Below are 22,011 nucleotides of genomic sequence, written 5' to 3'. Positions count from 1 at the left end.
TTGATAAAATATTAAATAACATATTGAACCTCAATTTAAATAATTTAATCCTGATACAGTTTGGCTGTGTGTCCTCACCCAAATCTCACATTGAATTATAGCTCCCATAATCCCCGCATGTTATGGGAGGGACCGGGTGGGACATAACTGAATCCTGGGGGCAGGTTTTTACCATCCTGTTCTCATGATAGTGAGTAAGTCTCATGAGATCTGATGGTTTCATAAAGGGCAGTTCCCCTACACACACTTTCTTGCCTGCAGACATGTAAGGCATACCTTTGCTCCTATTTTGCCTTCTGCCATTATTGTGAGTCCTCCCCAGTCATGTGGAACTGTGAGTCCGTTAATCCTCTTTCCTTCATAAATTACCCAGTCTTGGGTATGTCCTTATGGAAGCATAAGGATGGACAAATACAAATACCATTATGTGTCTGTAAGTATTTAATAAATATTACTTACTTATTTTGAAATACTCAGGAAGTGGAATGCACCCTTTCCATTTCAATAAACATAAGAAGCAAGTTCATTTGTGTCATTCTTTGGCAAAAGAAATGAAGTGTTCGTTTGGAGATCTCAGGATATTTTTATTTCTGATCAATATTTTCTACCTTATTATACATGCCAGCATAGAAAACACAAGTTTCTATCTTGAAGAAGGAGTAGCAGGTAAGGTCACAATATTGGAGGGCTACCCTTTTCCAGGTCAAACATTTATTTTGTGTGTGTTTGTGTGTATATATATGTATACATCTGTATATATACATATATACACACGATAAATGTATATATGTTTATACATGTATGTATACATATGTATATCTACATCTACATCTACATATATACATATATATATAGCAAGAAAAATATCTACCATGTGTTTTAGAAACATTAACTCAACTTTACTGAGCCACTTCTCTTTAAAGTTTTCATTAGCTTTTTTTCTGTAATATAAGAAATACAGATTACAAACCTATGTATTTAAAGTGATATATTTATGTCAGTTATGTTTGTTATATTACTACCAGTTTATACATGATTATGTTTGTAATGGCCATTTAAATAAAGGCCTATGGGTAGTTATTTAATTAGCCAAAAGAAATGAGTGTATAGAATTAAGAATAGCTATGCAGAAGTAAAACAAAGGATGAGTATATATTAAAGTTTTGGTTCCTCAGTTTCACCCTGTATTATAATCAGATAGGTTCTATACAAAGAGATTTGGGGTACACCTCCTGAACATCAAGATTTCACATAAAAATACCCCTAGAACGTTTCAAACTGGACAATAGGCATTGAAATCTGCTTTAGGGCATTATAAATTATCCTGTTAACTAATAGTGACTTTTCTAAAACACTGGCATGGTATTAAAAAATAATGCTTCAGAAATGAAAACTGCCATGTACCCTTCATGAGAAACTACATGTAATTTTGTCCCTTCCTCCTTAACCTGTGGTTGCCAATAATTAGATAGTGGATTTCTACATTAGGATTAAAACAATGCTTTATTATGATTATTATGAAAAATCATTAACTTACATGTTGAAGGATAATAGAGTTCAGAATGTGCTTGCTGTTTACTTTATCCCAACTTTAGCCTTGTGGTGCAAAACATATGCCTTCAGTCACTCTAGGCTTTTAAACAGCACCAGAGCTTCTAACCTGCCTAGACCTCACAAAGCACCACCATTTAAAAGAGATTATCTCAATAAATAACAAATTTGTTATTTGGAAATCACTTCTCCAAATATTATTATTATTTTGTATTTTATTATTTTCTCTCTATTCAGCATTTTGCTAAAGGATATAATTACATAACATTAAATACATCTTTCCAAAGGTCTGTGAGCCAAGGCCAGGAAATTTAAGGAACTGCTTTCTAGATTTTGAAATAACTAAGTGCCCCAAAACTTTAGGCTGGGGAATTGGCCAATGATTTCTGAGTGACAACTGAGAGTCTGGCAATTATTTTCAGCTGAATAATTTATATAGTCAAAAACACTAGCCCTTGGTCATCCCAAAGGAGTCATTTGGAATGAGCAATCCATACTTCTGTTGAAAGGTGAATGTAACCCTGGATAATTCACCTTTAAGCTGAATTATTCCAAAGGTTGTTGACTTTGGCACATCAATAAAGATGTAGCTATATAGCTGAGATAACACTCAGGGCTGTAGTATTTTCCATTTGGTATCCCATTTGATGATTGAGAACAGTTGTATCCAGAGGTCCTGCAACTCCATGAATTTCAGGGAACTGGCATGGGGCTATGTAAGGTGCTGACAAAAGCAAAAGGATAACTTTTCTGCTTTTCTCAAAAAGGGCTTATTTCTGCATGAAAGTTTGATGAGATAGTGCATTACTAACCAGAGTAAAGGGGCTCATGTCCTTCTTGAACTCTTCTGACTGCCTCACTGACAGACTCACTAATCTCTGGAGCAGATATTTCAATAGTTAACAAGGACCTTCACAGGATGTACCATAATTTGAAATTGTTTAATGCACATTGTTTCTCCTATTCAATTGCAAAAGCCCCGAGAACAAACTTGCTTATGTATTTATTCATTGTTGTATTCCAGGACCTAGAAAAGTGCATGGTACATACTAATTACCAAAAAGAAAATGAAATTTAAGTTTTGGATATTTTGTGTGAGAGTGACAGAAGCCTGATCCTCTATATAGTTTAGTCTCCCAGGGGATTTGAATGAAAAACAGAGAGTTTTTAATTTGAATATCTCTAAGTTGGTAGAAGTCATAATGGCTAAGATCTGAACATTGTACAAAAATGTTTAAGGCAGACTGAGGGTCCTGAATCATTGAAATACAGGGAGAAATTATTGATTTTCTAAATGGCATAGTGTCATAAAAAATTGCTAGAGTTCTTCATGTGTTTAATTTAGTTTAGAAATAGTTTATGACATAAACTATGTCTTATATAGGTGAACGTACATAAAAACCCTAAAAAAGAAGATCAAATTTAGGCTAGTTGAGAATATAGTACACAAGATTAATTACAGAATCAGAATCAGCAAGCAGGAAGACTTACACACTAAATAATTTTTAATTATTTTAGTCATTGAATATTATATGGGGAAAATTAGTACCCAAATATCAGAAATTATTATATGCAGCACTAGATATTTAAGGACATTGATCTTTAGAATCATTTTATAACTCAGTTACTTCTGAGAAATACTAGGTGTTCCAACTGTATTATTAAGATCTGCACCTTTGTCAACATTCAATTTGCCAGACACATGAAGTTCTATTTCTGGGCTGTCAATTTTGTTCCATTGATCTATGTGTCTATACTTTCACCAATACAACATTGTCTTATTTTTGCTTTATAGAAAGTCTCAACATAATGTAAGTTTTGTTACTTTATCTTTCAAAATTGTTTTATTCATTCAGTTTCTGTGACTTATACATTTTAAAAATCAACTTATCTATGATAAAAATATATCCTGCTGTGATTTTGATTTAAAATGGAATACATCTATGGATAAATTTGAAAAGAATTAATATCTTAATTGTTTTGAGACTTTGATAAGCATAGCAGGTCTCTGCTATTATTTAGGTCAGCTTGAATTTTTTCTCCAGCATTTAGTAACTTTTAGCCTACAAATCCTCCACATGTTTAGTTGTATTTACACATGACTGTTGAATTGTTGAAGCTAATTTAAATGTTTACTTAATACGTTTCATTTTCTAATTATTGCTGGTAAATATAATTATGATTGCTTTCTTTATGGTGCCTTTTTATCCTCTGGTTTTGTTAAATCACTAATTAGTTGTGGAAGATTTATTGTGGCATCTCTGGAATTTTCTATGTATATAATCATGCTATCTTTGAATAGAGACTTTTACTCCTTCTTTTCTATTCTGTATAAACCATAAATCTTTTACTTCTCTTACTGCACTGGCTACTACTTCTGATATGATGTTGAATAGGAGTAGCCAGAGTTGACGTCATTTCCTTGTTCACAATCTTAGGGGGAAATCATTCTTTTTTTTTCCATTAAGTGTTTTATCAGACATGAAATTTTAAATGTCTTTTATCATGATAGAAATTTTTTTTTTGTTCCTAGTTTGCTGAAAAAGTTGGTTTTGTTTTTTGTTTGTTTGTTTTTATCATGAATGTAAGTTGTATTTTATTAAATACATTCTGGGTATCAATTGGTAGGATCATGTGGTTTATTTATTTTGTGTGTTAATATGTTGATTGAATTAATTAATTTTAAGGTTTGGACTGAGCTTGCATTCCTGAGAAGTTCTGCTTGGGCATAGCATATTAAATATTGTATATGCTACCAGATTCAGCTTATTTCTGTTTTGTTTAGAATTTTTGTGTTTATCTTTATGAAAAATATTGGTCTTTTTTTTTTCTAGTTCTATTTTTTACTCCTTTATTTTGTTTGATGGCAATATTAACCTTATGATACAAGGTTGCAGTCCTTTCTGTCCTATATTTTCTGGAAAACAAATTGTATATAATTGATATTATTTTCTGCTAATATATCTGTTAGAATTCACCAATGAAACTATTGCACCTGAAGTTTTCTTTTCTAGAAGCTTTATATCTAAGAATATACTTTCTAAGGTGATTTGAAAACTGAAATTCTAAAAATATTTTGCATGAAAACTATATCTCACTGGAATGAATGTGAAGGCTTAACTTGACTATTTTGAATATATCAAACTCATTTAGTGTATAAGAAAAAATTAATTCCGTAGTTATACATTATAACTCTTAAAAGTCTCAGAAATAGCTAAGTGAGGAGATTTGAATGCCAGCAAAGCCACTTTGTAACTCCATGACATCAACATTAAACATTACATTCCATCCCTACCTGTAAAATTTTCACATTTTTTCTCATATTCTCTTAAATGCATTTTTCTCTCTGTTTGTATTTAACAGGAGCAAAAGTGCAGTTGATTTGGGGAGGAAAACTTATTCTGAGTAACAGAAGTAAAAAGAGGATAGTTTTACCCATTTAAAGGGCAAAGTGAAACATACAATATAAGATTGCTTTTTAAGAGTAACTCAGAAATTTCAAAATACAAATTTGAATAGCAGCATTAGTGGTTTAAATGTGTAGTGTATTACTCAGGGTTCTCAGGAGGGACAGAAGCAATAGGATACACGTATATACAAAGAGGAGTTCATTAAGGAGTATTGATTCATACAATCACAAGGTGAAGTCCCACAATAGGCCATCTACAAATTGAAGAGCAAAGAAGCCAGTCCAAGTCCCAAAACCTCGAAAGTGGGGAAACCAACAGTGCAGCCTTCAGTCTGTGGTTAAAGGCGCAAGAGTCCCAAAGCTGAAACTCTTGGGAGTTTACCTGATGTTTAAAGGCAGGAAGCATCCAGCACAGGAGAAAGGTTTAGGCTGGAAGACTAAGCTAGTCTATTCCTTCAACATTCTTCTGCCTGTTTTTATCCTAGCTGAACAAGCAGCTGATTAGATTGTGCTCACCAAGATTGAGGATGAGTCTGCCTCTCCCAGTACACCGACTCAAATGTTAATCTCCTCTGGCAACACCCTCACAGACACACCAAGGAACAATACATTGCATCCTTCAAGCCAATCAAGTTGACACTCAATATTAACCATCACATCTACCAAAGGAAAAACTGAATCTGATTAATAAAATAAAAGTCTGGTATTTGTGTTTTAAAATACTCTTTGTTAGTCACAGCTTGTATTAAGCCTCATTCCAGGTTTCCCTATTTTCAGGATATAATTTTTAACTATTACTACATACCTGATTTAATCATTAAATTTAAAATTCTGTGCCGTGGTGTGTATGTTCAAATTCAAAGCATTTTCAAATGTGACAGATGAACTTCATGCAAGTTGGCAATAGTTCTGGTACTAAAAATTGTAGTTGTTGGTGCTGTGTATGTAAGCTGCTTAGTAGTGTATCTACCAAGAGTCTTTTTAAGAATGCCATCATTATTTACCCTTATGTCAAAAACTTGTGACATGAAATTTTTAAACGGACTTATGTGAACTATGATATTGTAATTTTTCTAAGCATTTTAAAAAGAGTAACAAAGTTATGTTTATGTACTAATTCTAATCAGAAAAGTAAGCCAGTAAAAGTTGATGGTCAGTTCATTAGGCTTTAACTTAATGGGGAGGTTCCTTATGATAGCAATTGTTCAGGAAGGATAAAACAGTAACTTAATGTATATTTATTTTAAATTGTTATATATTTTTAAATTGCCAAGGAAAAGAAATAGCTTGATACATTTGAAAAGAAATAATATTATTTCTAACTCAGTACTCAGTAAATATTTTCTACAAAACTAATAAGTAGTTTAAGGTTTGCTGGCCAAGATGCGACATCAATGATAAATAGATAGTTATATAATGGAAGAGAAAATAAATGTATGTAATTTTTATTGACAAGATTTATAAAACAATGAAAATTTACCACTTTTTTGTGACGCTGGTCTACTCATAAGAATAACTTGATTTTATACTTTTACAGAGCAAAACATTTTGCTTATTGGGGTTCAGAGTTAATGTTTGCTGTAGTCAAAATCTGTTGCAAATTTTTAACTATTAATATTGATCTGTAATTAGATTTATTTGTATTACATCTTAAAATTTCTTTTCTCACACTTAGGAACTGCAAATTTTGGTGTCAGTCTCTGAAAATGTGATTTTAAATTAGTATATCTATAGCCTGGAAACCATATAGAATTCTTTTTTAAAAAAATATTTACTTTTAGTATGTCACTATGTTTCAGATAAATTGCATCCAGTTGAAAGCTAAGTAGAAGCTCCTCAATTGCAGAGGTAAATGAAGTTTGAAATATTGAAATAGCCTCTTCATCAGCCTCATGGGCAGAAAAACATGGCTAGAAATAAAATTTGAGCTTGAAAAGCATTTGCTGCAAATTTGTCTAGGAATTGAAATTCCATTTCTGCTTTTAATTTTTTTAACATCACAGAATTGTGTAAAGCAGCTGACATAACTTGTAATTAAAATATGTTGGTTGTTATCAAATACTTTATATTTAATCAGTGTTTTGCTTGGAATTTTAGATTGAATTAATTAAGACATATTATCAAGTCTGCAGCAAAATTAATTTCCAAAGCCATTTGGTAATTGATAACAGTGGTTGAGGGTGTTTCCACTCATTCATAAACCTTTAAATAACAAGTGATTTCTAAAAGTCACAATAAAACTTTACTTTCACTAAGCAATTGAACTACTGTGTGGTTAAGCAAGTAGGAACATTCAGCTTGTATTTCTCACTAAAAATTAGAGAAGTTATGATGGTTAATTCCCTGAGAGTGACTTGAGTTTACTATTGTTACTACTGGCTTAATAAAATATTCAAATGTTTTCCCCAAAGTACCTGCTGATAAAAGATGCAGTGAATAAACATCAAATTTAAATGGCTTACATTTTTACCACCTTTGTAAATTTATCTAATTAAGCATTTTGGGCCCAACACATACCAGTTTTAACACATCTTAGCAAATTCCATTTCAGGTTGTATCTCATTACTGTTTTCTCAGCCTTCTTGAAAATAGACTCCCCTACACTTGTTCCACATAGACTCCAGATAGAAGCTAGTTCTATAGTCACTTCTAACTTGACATTAAGGCTTCAAATAAAAAACGGTAACTAAGTAGTATCTGTAACATTTGACACAAGGAAAACTACTTGAAATTTTGTTTATTTTACATGTCTTGCTTTTTACTTTGAGCTGTTCTTCTTTATTATTTATGTTGCTTAGAATTTCCACAACTATTCAAACAGGTGTTCTCACCAAAAGCCTAACCACTCTTAAAAAGTTTGTTTTCTCTGGAAACATTTCTTCAGTTGCTCCAGTTAAATATGATTTAATTAACTCACTATTGATAAGTGGTTTAAATTGTTTTTAAGTTTTATTTTAAGTTCAGGGGCATATATGCGGGTTTGTTACATAGGTAAAGTTGTGTCATGGGGCTTTGTTATACAGATTATTTCACCACTCATGTATTAAGCCTAGTATCCATTAGTTATTTTTCCTGATCCTCTCCCTTCTCCCACTTTTCATGCTCAGATAGGCCCCAGTGTCTGTGGTTTTCCATTGTGTGTCCATATGTTCTCAACATTTACCTCCCACTTACAAGTGAGAACATGGAGTATTTGATTTTCTGTTCCTGTATTAGTTTTTCTAAGGAAAATCGCCTCCAGCTCTATCCATGTCCCTGCAAAGGACATTATCTGTTCCTTTTTTATGGGTGCCTAGTATTCTATGGTATATATGTACCACATTTTCTTTATCCAGTCTATCATTGATGGGCATTTAGGGTTTTTTTCCCTGTCTTCTATTGTGAATAGTGTTTCAGTGAACATACACGTGCCTGTGTCTTTATAACATAATAATCTCTATTCCTTTGGGTGTATACCCAGTAATGGGATTGCTGGGTCAAATATTACTTCTGTCTTTAGGTCTCTGAGGAATCACCCTCTGTCTTTCACAACGGTTGAACTAATTTACACCCCCAACAGTGTATAAGCATTTCTTTTTCTCCACAACCTCGACAATATCTGTTGTTTTTTGACTTTTTATGTAATAGCCATTCTGATTGGTATGAGATGGTATTACATTGTGGTTTTGATTTGCATTTCTCTAATGGTCTTTCTTTCATGTGTGCTTTTTTTCATACATTTGCTGGCCACATATATGTCTTCTTTTGAAAAGTGTCTGTTCATGTCCTTTGCTCACTATTTTATGGGGTTATTCATTTTTTCATATAAAATTGTATAAGTTCCTTATAGATGCTAGAAATCAAACCTTTGTCTGATGTATAGTTTGCAAAAATGTTCTCCCATCCTGTAGCTTGTCTGTGTACTCTGTTGATAGATTATTTTGCTGTGCAGAGCTCAATAACAAATGTGTCACAGAGAAAACAACTTTGGTTACAGCTGCATTTTCTTTTCATTTGAAAAATTTGTGAAGAAATTGTACTGTGATGAAATATCTTGTTTTATATTTTCTAATATTTCCAGCCAAAGGGTAAACTAGGTGGATACAGTGAGTACAGTTCCTTCTGTGACACGGCCTCTGTAAAATGATGAATGAACAGTGATTTTTTTCTAGGCCACCCTAAGAATTACACACAATTAAAAAAGCAACTCTGGTTTGGGGGCTCCTTTTGCATTTCTATTAAAAAATACCTGAGGCTGGGTTATTATAAAGAAAGGAGGTTTAATTGGCTCACAGTATTTCAGGCTGCACCGACATGGCTCCAGTATCTGCTTCTGGTGACAGCCTCAGGAACAATTATGGCAGAAGGTGAAGCAGGGGTAGTCACCTCACGTGATGAGAGTGTGAGCAAGACAAAGGGGGGAGTTGCCACACACATTTTTTTTTCTTTTTTCAACTTTTATTTTAACTTCAGGGTTACATTTGCAGGATGTGCAGGTTTGTTACATAGGTAAATGTGTGCCATAATGGTTTGCTGCACAGATCATCCCATCACCTAGGCATTAAGCACAGCATTCATTGGCTATTCTTTCTGATGCTCTCCCTCCCCTCACCTCTACCCTGACAGGCTCCACTGTGTTTTGGTCTCCCCTCTGTGTCCATGTGTTCTCATCATTCAGCTCCCATTCATAAGTGAGAACATATGGTGTTTGGATTTTTATTTCTGCATTATTTTGCTGAGGGAGATGTCTTCCAACTCCATCCATGTCCCTGCAAATGACATGATCTGATTCCTTTTCATGGCTTCATAATATTTAATGGTATATATGTACCCTATTTTCTTTATCCAGTCTATCACTGATGGGCATTTAGGTTGATTCCATGTCTTGGTTACTGCGAAAAGCGCCACAATGAACATACATGTACATGCATCTTTATAATGGAATGATTTGTGTTCTTTGTGGTATATACCCAGTAATGAGATTGCTGGGTCAAATGGTATTTCAGCCTATAGGTCTCTAAGGAATCACCACCCTGTCTTCCAAAATGGTTGAACTAATTTACACTCCCACCAAGAGTGTAAAACTCTTCCTTTGTCCCCACAACCTCACTGGAATCTGCTGTTTTTTAACTTTTTAATAATAGCCATTCTAACTGATGTGAGATGGTATCTCACTGTCGTTTTGATTTGCATTTCTCTAATGATCAGTGATGTTGAGCTTTTTTTCATATGTTTGTTGGCCACATATAGGTCTTCTTTTGAGAAGTGTCTGATCATATCCTTTGCCCACTTTTAAATGGACCTATTTGTTTTTTTTTCTTATAAATTTGTTTAGGTTCTTTGTAGATTCTGGATATTAGACCTTTGTCAGATAGATATGTTGCAAAAAATTTCTTCCATTTTGTAGGTTGTCTGTTCACTCCAATGAGTTTCTTTTGCTGTCCTGCTCTTTAGTTTAATTAGATCCCACTTGCCAATTTTTGCTTTTGTTGCCATTGCTTTTGGTGTTTTCATCATGAAATCCTTGCTTATGCCCTGAATGGTATTGTCTAGATTTTCTTCCAGATTTTTTTTAGTTTTGGATTTTAAATTCAAGTCCTTAATTCATCTTGAGTTGATTTTTTTATATGGTATAAGGTAGAGGTCTAGCTTCAGTTTTCTGCATGTGGCTAGCCAGTTCTCCCAGCACAATTTATTACATAAAATATCCTTTCCCCCTTGCTTATTTTGGTCAGGTTTGTGGAAGGTCAGATGTATGTGTGTGGTCTTATTTCTGAGTTTACTATTCTATTTCATTGGTGTGTGACTGCTCTTGTACCAGCACCTTGCTGTTTTGGTTACTGCAGCATTGTAGTACAGTTTGAAGTCAGGTAGCCTGATGCCTCCAGCTCTGTTCTTTTTGCTTAGGATTGTCTTAGTTATTTGGGCTCTTTTATGGTTTCATATGAATTTTAAAATAAATTTTTCTAGTTCTGTGAAGAATGTCAATGGTAGTTTAATGGATATAGCATTGTATCTATACATTAATTTGGGCAGTCTGGCCATTTCTAGACATTGATTCTTTGTATTCATATGCATGGAATATTTTTCCATTTGTTTATGCCCTTTCTAATTTCTTTGAGCAGTGGTTTGTAGTACTCCTTGAAGATGTCCTTCACTTCCCTTGTTAGCTGTATTCCTAGGTATTTTATTCTTTTTGTAGCAATTATGAATGGGAATTCATTCATTATTTGGCTCTTTGCTTGCCTGTTGTTGGTGTATAGGAATGCTAACAGTTTTTGCACATTGAGTTTGTATACTGAGAATTTGCTGAAGTTGTTTATCAGCTTCAGAAGTTTTTGGACTGAGACAATGGGGTTTTCTAGATATAGGATTATGTCACCTGCAAAAAGAAAAAAAAATTGACTTCCTCTATTCCTACTTGAATACCCTTTATTTCTTTCTCTTGCCTGATTGCTGTGGCCAGAACTTTCAATACTATGATGAATAGAAGTGGTGAGAGAGGGCTTTCTTGTCTTGTGCCAGTTTTCAAAAGGAATGCTTCCAGCTTTTTCCCATTCAGTATGAGATTAGCTGTGGGTTTGTCAAATATGGCTCTATTTTTAGGTATGTTCCTTCAATACCTAGTTTATTGAAAGTTTTTGACGTGAAAGGATGTTTGTTGCGGGAAGTCAGAGACCCTGAACGGAGGGACCGGCTGAAGCCATGGCAGAAAAATGTGGATTGTGAAGATTTCATGGACATTTATTAGTTCCCCAAATTAATACTTTTATAATTTCTTATGCCTGTCTTTACTGCAATCTCTGAACATAAATTGTGAAGATTTCATGGACACTTATCACTTCCCCAATCAATACCCTTATGATTTCCTATGCCTGTCTTTACTTTAGTCTCTTAATCCCATCATCTTCGTAAGCTGAGGAGGATGTATGTCGCCTCAGGACCCTGTGATGATTGCGTTAACTGCACAAATCATTTGTAGAGCATGTGTGTTTGAACAATATGAAATCTGGGCACCTTGAAAAAAGAACAGGATAACAGCAATGTTCAGGCAACAAGAGAGATAACCTTAAACTCTGACTGCCGGTGAGCTGAGCAGAACAGAACCATATTTCTCTTCTTTCAAAAGCAAATGGGAGAAATATAGCTGAATTCTTTTTCTCAGCAAGGAATATCCCTGAGAAAGAGAATGCGTCCCTGAGGGTAGGCCTCTGACATGGCCGCTTCAGGGGTGGCTGTCTTTTACGGTCACAGCTGTAGGGATGAAATAAGCCCCAGTCTCCCATAGTGCTCCCAGGCTTATTAGGATGAGGAGATTACCACCTAATAAACTTTGGTCAGACCAGTTATCTGCTCTCAAACCCTGTTTCCTGATAAGATGTTATCAATGACAATGTGTGCCTGCAACTTCATTAGCAATTTTAATTTCACTGCGGTCCTGTGGTCCTGTGATCTTGCCCGGCCTTCATTTGCCTTGTAATATTCTATTACCTTGTGAAGCACATGATCTCTGTGACACACACCCTATTCATACACACCCTATTCGTACACTCCCTCCCCTTTTGAAAATCACTAATAAAAACTTGCTGGTTTTACAGCTCAGGGGGCATCACGGAACCTGCCGACATGTGATGTCTCCCCTGGACACCCAGCTTTAAAATTTCTCTCTTTTGTACTCTGTCCCTTTGTTTCTCAGACCAGCCAACACTAGGAAAAGTAGAAAAGAACCTATGTGAAATATCACGCGTGAATTTCGCCCGATATCTGGCTGAATTTCCCCTGATAGATGTTGAATTATATTGAAGCCCTTTTCTTTATTTCTTGAGCTAATCATGTGGTTTTTATCTTTAGTTCTGTTCATGTGATGAATCACATTTATTGATTTGCATATGTTGAACCAAGCTTACATCCTGGGGATGAAGCCTACTTGATTGTGGTGAAAAAGCATTTCAAAAAGCTTATCTTTGAAAAGCTGGATTCAGTTTGTTACTATTTTGTTGAGAGTTTTTGCATCGATGTTCATCAAAGATATTGGCCTGAAGTTTTGTTGTTATTGTATCTCTGCCAGGTTTTATTATCAGGATGATGCAGGCATTATAGAATCAGTTAGTCCCTCTTTTTCAAGTTCTTGGGATAGTTTCGGTAGAAATGGTGCCATCTCTTATCTGAATTCTCTGGTAGAATTCAGCTGTTAATCCCTCTGGTTATGGGCTTTCATTGGTTAATAGGGTATGCTATTTATTACCATCTCAATTTCAGAACTCGTTCTTGGTCTATTCAGGGATTCAATTTCTTCACAGTTCAGTCTTGGGAGGGTATATGTGTCAAGAAGTTTATGTATTTCTTCTAGATTTTCTAGTTTATATGCATAGAGGATTTATAGTATTCTGTGATGGTTATTTGTATATCTGTGTGGTCCGCGATGATTTCCCCCCTTATTATTTCTTATTGTGTTTATTTTATTCTTCTCTCTTTTTTCCTTTATTAATCTAGCTAGCAGTCTATCTGTTTTATTATTTTTTCAAAACACCAGCTTCTGGATTTGTTGATCCTTTGAAGGGTTTTTCGTGTCTCTGTCTCTTTCAGTTTAGCTCTGATATTGGTTCCTTCTTGTCTTCTGCTAGCTTTGGGGTTTGTTTGCTCTTGGTTCTCTAAGTAGATTGCTAATTTGAGATCTTTCTAGCTTTTTGGTGTGTGCATTTAGTGCTATAAATTTCCCTCCTAACACTGCTTTAGCTGCATCCCAGAGATTCTAGTATATTGTCTCTTTGTTCTCATTAGTTTCAAAAATGAGATTTCTGCCTTAATTTCATTATTTACCAAAGAGTCGTTCAAAAGGAAGTTGTTCAGTTTCCATGTAGTTGTGTAATTTTGAGTGAATTTCTTAATCTTGAGTTCTAATTGGCTTGTCCTGTGGTCTGCAAGACTATTTGTTATGATATCAGTTCTTTTGTATTTGCTGAGGAGTGATTTACTTCTAATTATGTCGCAAATTTTAGAGTAAGTGATGTGTGGCAATGAGAAGTATGTATATTTTGTTGTGTTGGGGTGGAGAGTTCAGTATATACCTATCAGGTCCACTTGATCCAGAGCTGAGTTCAGGTCCTGAATATCTTTGTTAATGTTCTGCCTTGATGATCTGTTTAATATTGTCAATGGGGTGTTAAAGTCTCCCATTATTATTGTGTGGGAGTCTAAGTCTCTTTCTAGGTCTCTAAGAACTTGCTTTATGAATCTAGGTCCCCTTGGATTAGGTGTGTATATATTTAACATAGTTAGCTCTTCTTGTCAAATGGAACCCTTTATTATTATGTAATACCCTTCTTTGTATTTTTTTATCTTTGTTGGTTTAAAGTCTGCTTTATCAGAGACTAGGCATGAAAACTGTTTTTTTTTTTTCTGTTTTCCATTTGCTTGGTAAATTTTCTTCCATTTCTTTCTATTCAGCCTATGTGTGTCTTTGAATGTGAAATGGGTCTCTTGAAGAGAGTATACCAAAGAGTCTTGGCTCTTTATCCAGCTTGCCTACAGTCTTTTAGTTGAGGAACTTAGCCCATTTACATTTAAGGTTAGTATTGTTATGTGTAGATTTGATTCTGTCATCATGTTGCCAGTTGTTTATTTTGCAAACTTGTTTATGTGGCTGCTTCATAGTGTCACTAGTCTGTGTACTTTAGTGTGTTTTTGTAGTAGATGATACGGTTTTTACTTTCCATATTTGATGCTCCCTTCAGGAGCTCTTGAAAGGCAGGCCTGGTGATGGTGAATTCACTCAACATTTGCTTATCTGAAAAATATTTTATTCTTCTTTCACTTATGAAGCTTAGTTTGGCTGCATATGAAATTCTGAGTTGGAAATTATGTTTTTTTAAGAATGTTGAGCATTGGTCCCCAATCTCTTCTAGCTTGTAGGGTTTCTACTGAGATGTCCACTGTTATTCTGATGGGTTTCCCTTTGTAGGTGACCTCGCCTTTCTCTTTGGCTGCCCTTAACATTTTTTCTTTCATTTCAACCTTGTAGAATCTGATGATTATGTGTCTTGCAGTTGATCTTGTGGAGTATCTTACTGGGGTTCTCTGAATTTCCTGAATTTGAATGCTGGTCTCTCTTGCTAGGTTGGGAAAGTTTTCCAGTATGATTGCCTGAAGTATGTTTTGCAACTTTGTTGCATTCTTCCTGTCTCTTTCAGGTACCCCAATCAGTTGTAGGTTTGATCTGTTTATATAATCCCATATTTCTCAGAGGTTTTGTTCATTTCTTTTCATTCTTTTTTTTTTTCTATTCTTAAATGCCCCTCTTATTTCAGAAAGATAGTCTTCATACTCTGAGATTCTTTCCTCCCCTTGGTCTATTCTGCTATCAATACTTGTAATTGCATTGTGAAGTTCTCATAGTGCTTTTCAGCTCTATTAGGTTGGCTCTGTTCCTCTCTAAACTGGCTATTCTGGATGTCAGCTCCTGTATTGTCTTATCATGATTCTTATCCTCTTTACATTGGGTTACAACGTGCTCCTTTAGCTCAGCCAAGTTTGTTATTAACCCACCTTCTGAAGCCTTCTTCTATCAGTTCAGCCATCTCAGTCTCAGTCCAGGTCTGTGTCCTTGCTGAAGAGGCATTGCAGTCATTTGGAGAAGAAGCACTCTGGCTTTTTGAGTTTTCAGCATTTTTGCATTGATTCTTTGTCATCTTTGTGGGCTTATCTACTTTCAACCTTTGAGGTTGCCAAACTTTAAATGGGGTTTTTTGGGGGTCTTTCTATTGATGTTGTTGTTTTCTGTTATTTTGTTTTTCTTTTAACAACCAGGCCACTCTTCTGTAGGGCTGCCACACCTTGCTGGGGGTCTGCTTCAGACCCTAGTCACCTTGGTTTTTTCTGTGCCTGGAGATATATGCAGTCAAGTCTGTGAAACTGCAAAGAATTCCTTCCTATGGAGGCTTCTTCCTCTGGAGGCTCTGTCCCAGGGAGTACTGATGTGTTGCCAGCCTGAACACATCTGTAAGAGGTGGTTGGAGCCCCTTTTGGGAAGTCTCACTGAGTCAGGAGGAATGGGATCATGGACCCACTTAAAGAAGCAGTCTGGCTGCTTTTTGGTACAGCAGGTATGCTCTACTGGGGAGGACCCTTTCTCGTCCAGATCTTTTGGACTTTCAAAGCTGGCAGGCTGGAATGGTTGAATTGACTGAACCACAGAGGTGGCAGCCACCCCTCCCACCAGGAGCTCCATCCCAGGGAGAGATCAAAGCTCTGTCCATAGGATTTTTGCAGGTGGCTGAAACAACTTCAGGGAGGTCCTGCCAAGTGATGATGAATGAATCACGGTCCCATTTAAAGATGCAGTCTAGCTACAATCTGGCAAGGCAGCTGTGCTTTGTCGTGGAGGGTCTTTCCTTTTCTGGACCATTAGTATTCCCAAAGGTGCAGGCTGGACCAACTAAGTCTACCAAACTGCAAAGTTGGTGGCCACCCTGCCTTCCCAGAACTTGGTTCTGACTCAGGCAGACTCCAGCCTGTTGCTGTTGGCTGGCTGGAATTCTAAGCAAGTGGGTCTTAACGTGTGAGGCGCTGCAGAAGTGGGGCCTGCAGAATAACCCTGCTTGGCTCTTTGGATTTCCTTCTTAGGGGCTGTATGGATGGACCTCCTGCCTTGTGGGGGATCCTGAGGCTAGAGTATGTAAAATTCCTGGGTCTCTGCACACACTTTTAAACAAGCAGATCTCTTGAGAACTCTCTAACTATCACAAGAACAGCACCAAGGGATTCATGAGGGATCTGTCCTTATGACCCAATGCCTCCCTACTAGGCCCCACCTCCACCACTGGGGACAAACATCTAAACTATATTGTACTCTAACAGAGTACCATAAACTCAAGATTCTCAGAGATTCTCCAGTAGCAGCTAATCTCTGGAAGCAGATATTTAACCTAGAACCTTCAGAACAAGCTAATGACTTCAGTAGTGTATGGTTTCCACCCAAGATTCCAAACCAAAATCCTTATCTAATTTTTTTTTCTATTAGCTTATAATCACTCTTCTGACTTTCTGTAGATGGCAAATTGTTGTCCACCCAATAACATACCTTTTCTTTTCCCCCCCCCCTCCTCTTTTTATAATTGTGGGGGTACAAAACAGTCTTTCTAATGGCATTTTTAGAATATCCTAAATGGTAGTCAATGTCTTCAAGCTTACTGACTGCTAGATATGCCATCCCATACCACATCTTTATGAATAAGCAATCTGGGAAATCCTAGTGTCATCAAATGAGACATAAGAGAATTTCAGCCAATGATATTTTTACCTGCACTTACATGGCCAAATAACCTTATACAGAATGACCTGTGATATAGTCAGTGGCCCTCTCTCCCACAGGAAAAAAGATATACTACATTTGATTGATCATACCCTAGGTAACAGTAAATTTATATTCAATAAACTGTGTAGGGTGATGGATCAAATATTTACTCATTAAAAGAGACAAAGAAAGGTATAGATATGTAACCTAGCTAATACAAGGCCTTGGTTCAGACCTTTTGTCATAAATAAACCTTTTTTTTTTTTTTTTTTAGTTTTCTGTGTGCTTCAACTAAACTCTACTTTTTTTGTAGCCAGGAGACCTAGTTCTGCTTATGTAAGATAAATACCTTATGGACTTTATAAATATTACTCTGAAACCTTCCTATACACAGAGACCCTACTTCTATAAATCATCAAGGCTAGAAATTCAATCTCTGTTTGAGACTCAAAATGGGGTTACTTTTGAATGTTTGGGTATTATGGCTACTCTGCTTGGGGAATTATTAATTCAAGTTTTTATGTGAATAATTACAGAACATTCTTCTCAATGTGAGAATCATACAAATAGGAACAATTATAAGAAACTTATCACTTACTCTGACAGAATTTATTGATGATACAACCTCTCTGCCTTAGGTCAAATTAATGTTGTAACATACGAAAGGATTTCCTTTTTGTAAGGATAAATAATACTCCATTGTATGTATATACCAAATTTTTGTTAATCTATTCATCCATTGATGGCCACTTAGTTTGTTTCCACCACTTAGCTATTCTGAATAATGCTGCAATAAAGCTGGGTGTGCAACTATCTCCTTGAGACCCATTTTTTCAATTTTTAATATATAGTCAGAAGTAGAATTACTAGATCATATGACAATTCTATTTTTAATTTCTTGAGAAGTTTCTATTTTGCCTCCATAATGATTGCATAATTTTACATTCTCCAAGGCAGTGCACAAGAGTTCTACTTCTATACATCTGTGCCAATACTTATAATTCATGTATGTTATTTTATTTTATTTTGGTAACAGCCATCCTAACAGGTGTGAGATTATGGCTCATTGAGGTTTTTTATTTGCATTCCCCTGATAATTAGTGATGTTGAGTATCTTTTTATAAGCTTTTGGCCATTTATGTATCTTCTTTTGAAAAATGTCTAATCAAGTCCTCTGCTCATTTATTAATCAAATATTTTGTTGAGTCATACAAGTTTTTTATTTTCATGAGTATTAACTCCTTACTAGATATATGGTTTTCAAATATGTTCCCCTAATCTTTTGGTTATCTTTTCACTCTAGATTGTTTCCTTTGCTATACAGAAGCTTTTAAGTTTGATGTAGTCACATTTGTCTATTTTTGCTTTTGTTGCCTGTTTTGTTTGTTTGTGTGTTTGTGTGTTTGTTTTGGTGTAATATCCTAGAAATCACTGCTAAACTCAATATCATAAGGCTTTACCTCTGTGTTTATTCCTAGGAGTTTTACAGTTTAAGGCCTTAAGTTTATGTATTTAATCCATTTTGAGTTAATTTTTGTATGTTGTGCAAAGTACAGGCCCAATTTCTTTTTTTTTTATGTGTGTGTACATAGACCTTCAGTTTTTTCAACATCTTTTTTTTTTTTAAACGGTCGTTTTCTCATTTTTTGGCTTTCAAACTCATGTCAAAATCATTTGATTTTATATGTGACAGTTTATTTCTGTGCTTTTTATTTAGATCCATTGGTCTGTATATTTTTCTATATACCAGTAAAATACGGCTTTGATGATTATAGCTTTGTAATACCTTTTGAAATCTGAAAGCATCATATCTCCACGTTTATTTTCTTTCTCAAGATTGTTCTGGCTACTCTGGATCTTTTAATAATGCATATAAATTTCTGTATGATTTTTTTTCTATTTCTGCAAAACATGCCAATGGGATTTCGATTGGGACTGCAGCGAATCTGGAGATTGTTTTGGGTACTATAGATATTTCAAAAATATTAAGTATTTTAATTATGAGCATAATTTGTGTCTTCTTTAATTTCTTTAAGCAATGTTTTTCAGTTTTCAGAGTACAAGTCATTTTGTTCCCAGAGTAAATTTATTACAAAATATTTTATTTTTTTCATGCTATTGTAAATAAGAATGTTTCTTTAATACTTTTTTGTATTGTTCAATGTCGGTGTGTATAAACAAAAGATTTTGCCTATTTATTTTGTATTGTGCATTTCTACTGAATCTGTTTATTATTCTTAACAGGGATTATTGTGGATTCCTGAGAATTTTCTGCATATGAAATCATGTCATCTGTGAACAGAGGTAATTTTACTTCTTTCTTTACAGCTTGAATGCCTGCTATTTGTTTTGTTTCGATTTGACTTGTTTTCCTCATCACTCTGGTAATAACTTCCAGTACTGTTTTGAATAGAAGTGGCAAGAGAGGGTATCCTTGCTGATATGGCTCTGATGACTGGAGGAATACCAGGGTCCTTGGTCTCATGCCCATAGGATTAATGACACAGACACACATGGAGTGGTTTCAAGGAGCGAAAAGTTTAATAGGCAAGAAAGAAGGAAGAAATAAACAGCTCCTCCATACAGAGACAGAGAAAGGAGGGATTTTAACAAAGAGAAAACCCCGTGTGGGGCAGAAAAGTGGCTGCTTCTGTGAGGAGGCTGGAGGAGGTGGTGTCTGATTTGCATAGGGCTCAGGGGATTGGTTTGACCAGGTATCTCATTCACATGGCCGGTGAAAAAACTGGCTGTCACATCCTAGCCTTTTAATATGCAAATGCAGTTGACCATGATGTTCTAGACACATGGGGATATATGGGTGGGTGGCCATGCGGCCAGGCCCATGTTGGGGCAAGGGCAAGAAGAAGGTGGTGGAAATCACCATCTTTAGGTGGACCCAGTTTCTAAGGGCTGGCATTTGCATATTAAAGTTTGCCAGCCTGGCTCTAAGAGCCAGGGCTTTCCTGGTAGATAAGAAACATTTCTGGAGCTGCTTTAAAAGAAACAAAAACTTCCCAAGGACGCTTTTTCCTCTCTATCTGCCTAAAATAATTTCTTAATAACTCCTATAACATTTCCTTGTTCCCAATCTTACAGGAAAAAAATTTTAGTTTGCTATAATTGAGTATAATGCTAGTTTCCTGCTTTTCATATATGACCTTAATTATACTCCCCTTATTCCCAGTTTGTTGAAAGTTTTTGACACAAAATGATGTCAAAGTTTCTCAAATGCTTTTTCTGCATGAATTGAAATGATCATTTTTTTTCTTTATTCTGTTATTGCACTATATTACATTGAATTATTTTTACATGTTGAAACAACCTTGGTTTCCAGAATTAAATCTCAATTAGTCATGGTGGTATAATACTTTTTAATGTGCTGTTGAATTTGATTTGCCAATATTTTGTTGAGGTTTTTTTGCATCAATGTTTACAGTTTTCTTTTCCTGTGGTGTCTTTGTATATCTTTATCAGAATAATGCTGTCCTTAAAATAAGCTTGAAAGCGTTACTTGCCCTTTATTTTTTAGAATATCTGTTTTTTAATTTTGTAGGGATGGGTCTTCATATGTTGTCTAGGGTGGTCTTCCCAGCTTTTGTTTATCTGGGAAGTTTTAATATTGTTATTATTACTTCTTCATTTTGGCTGGTTATAATATTCTTGTTTTGTGGTGTTTTTCTCTTTTAGCACTTTAATTTTATCATCTCATACCCTTTTGACCTATGATGTTTTTTCTTAGCAACCCACTGATAAATCTCAGGAAAACTCTTGTAATAATACCATGGGATTTTCTTATGTCCTGTTGCTTCAACTTTTTTTCTTTGTCTTTGATTTTGGCAATTTGGTTGTAATGGGTCTGTTTTTTCCTCTCTGGGTTCCATTCATTTGTAGCGTTTTTAGCTTTCTGAATTTGTATACCCCTTTTCTTCCTCAGATTTGGAAAGTTTTTTTTTTTTCTTAGTGAAACAAAAGACACAAACAAATCCCACATATTGAAAATTTTAAATAGACAATACCGCTTTTTTAACAAAATGGTTTCTTAGAATTATAACTGAAAAACACCAAAATATAATATGTACAATTTTATTTTGACAATAGCAGAATTAAAAAATGGGGTGGTATATGCTCTTGAAATAATGTTTTTGAAATAGTTACTCATAGTATTCTTTTTTGCTCTTGTAATGATAAATGCCTTTCCATTTGGTATACTAATGCTGCAAAGATGACAATTTGAAAATATAGCTAAAAATGTTTCAACATACAAAAACTTCATTTCTGAATAATTTTATTTAAACATTTGCTGAGTTTTATTTCTCACACCTAAATTATAACGTTAAAAACATGTATGCTAAAAGCTAAAGTCATCTAATAAAATAAAAACTATAGAAGAATAACCCTGAGGTGCTTTTAATTTTATTCAGCTTGATATGTATAGTCGAAAACATCTTAGCTTAAAAAAAATACAGCTCAACTTTCTAATTACTATTATATTAACTGAAAAATTCCCCAAAATCTTATTTCTCAGTATCTACACTAGGAAATGAAATAGTCTTGCATCCCTTAGAAAATAATTTGAAACCAATAAGCTTCCACATTTGCTTCTTTGGTAAGAAGTTAATTCTAGCTAATTTTTTAGGTAACAATAGAGGAATTACCAGAATTAGGAGAAATGCAATTTTAGTGCCAGCATTTCACTGTAGACCCCTGGGGAAAGAGTTACATCAATATCAAAAAAGTTAATCAAAACTCTAGTTTTGAATAACTGCAATTTCAAGTCCGT

The 22,011-nt window shown here is 34.9% G+C and overlaps 1 pseudogene; it reads right to left on the bottom strand.

The window, feature by feature from the left end:
* LOC467441 (tubulin beta chain-like) overlaps positions 1-15,627 on the bottom strand; it is an 86,613-nt pseudogene extending 70,986 nt beyond the window's left edge.
* Between the last annotated feature and the right edge of the window lie 6,384 nt (positions 15,628-22,011).

This window comes from Pan troglodytes, chromosome 15, assembly GCF_028858775.2.
Source record: "Pan troglodytes isolate AG18354 chromosome 15, NHGRI_mPanTro3-v2.0_pri, whole genome shotgun sequence".
In the NCBI taxonomy this organism is placed as follows: Eukaryota; Metazoa; Chordata; class Mammalia; order Primates; family Hominidae; genus Pan; species Pan troglodytes.
Note: the sequence above shows the minus strand (reverse complement) of the source record. Positions and strands in the feature narration are given on the sequence as shown.